The following is a 1,148-nucleotide window of genomic DNA, read 5'->3' on the forward strand; positions in this document are numbered from 1 at the left end:
TCAGGGGACCAAGGTGTTTTCAAAAATTGATCTTCGGTCGGGATACCATCAATTGAGGATCAAGAATGATGATATACCAAAGACAGCCTTCAGAACCAGGTACGGGCATTACGAATTTCTGGTGATGTCGTTTGGACTCACAAATGCCCCAGCAGCTTTTATGGACCTCATGAACAGGGTTTTCAAGGAGTACTTGGATCAGTTTGTCATTGTGTTCATAGATGATATATTGGTCTACTCCAAGACAGAAGAAGAACATGAGGTTCATTTACGTCTGACCTTGCAACGATTAAGACAACATCAGCTATATGCCAAATACAAGAAGTGTGAGTTCTGGTTATCTGAGGTTGGTTTTCTGGGTCATATTGTCACCGATGGAGGAGTGAAAGTAGATCCTGCAAAGATTGCTGCAGTGAAAGAATGGCCAAGACCAAAGAATGCCTCGGAAGTCAGAAGTTTTCTGGGTTTGGCGGGCTATTATAGGAGGTTTGTCGAAGGGTTTTCAAAGATAGCCGCACCGATGACAGAATTGACAAGAAAGAATCTAAAGTTCAATTGGTCAGATAAATGCGAGCAGAGCTTCCAGGAATTGAAGAGTCGGCTTATATCAGCACCTGTACTCAGCTTACCCTCAGAGGACGGGCAGTTCGTGGTTTACTGTGATGCATCAAAACAAGGGTTGGGATGTGTACTGATGCAGTCTGGTAAGGTGATAGCCTATGCCTCTAGGCAACTGAAAGATTATGAGCAGAGGTATCCGACACACGACCTGGAATTAGCAGCGGTTGTCTTTGCACTGAAGATTTGGCGTCACTATCTCTATGGGGTGAAATGTGAGATTTACACCGATCACAAGAGCCTCAAATACTTCTTCACCCAGAAGGAGTTAAATATGAGACAGAGGAGATGGTTGGAGTTAGTCAAGGATTATGACTGCGACATACTATACCACCCTGGTAAAGCCAATGTTGTGGCGGATGCACTTAGTCGCAGAGGGCCGGGAATGGTTTCTTATTTACAAGGAGTATCAAGGAAGATCCTAGAAGACATGGAACGCGCTGGTATAGAACTAATCACAGGAAAACTTGCAAAGGTTACACTTCAGTCCACCTTGTTAGAAAGGATCAGGGAAGGACAAAATGCAGACA

This window comes from Humulus lupulus, chromosome 7 (genome assembly GCF_963169125.1).
Source record: "Humulus lupulus chromosome 7, drHumLupu1.1, whole genome shotgun sequence".
Taxonomy (NCBI): Eukaryota; Viridiplantae; Streptophyta; class Magnoliopsida; order Rosales; family Cannabaceae; genus Humulus; species Humulus lupulus.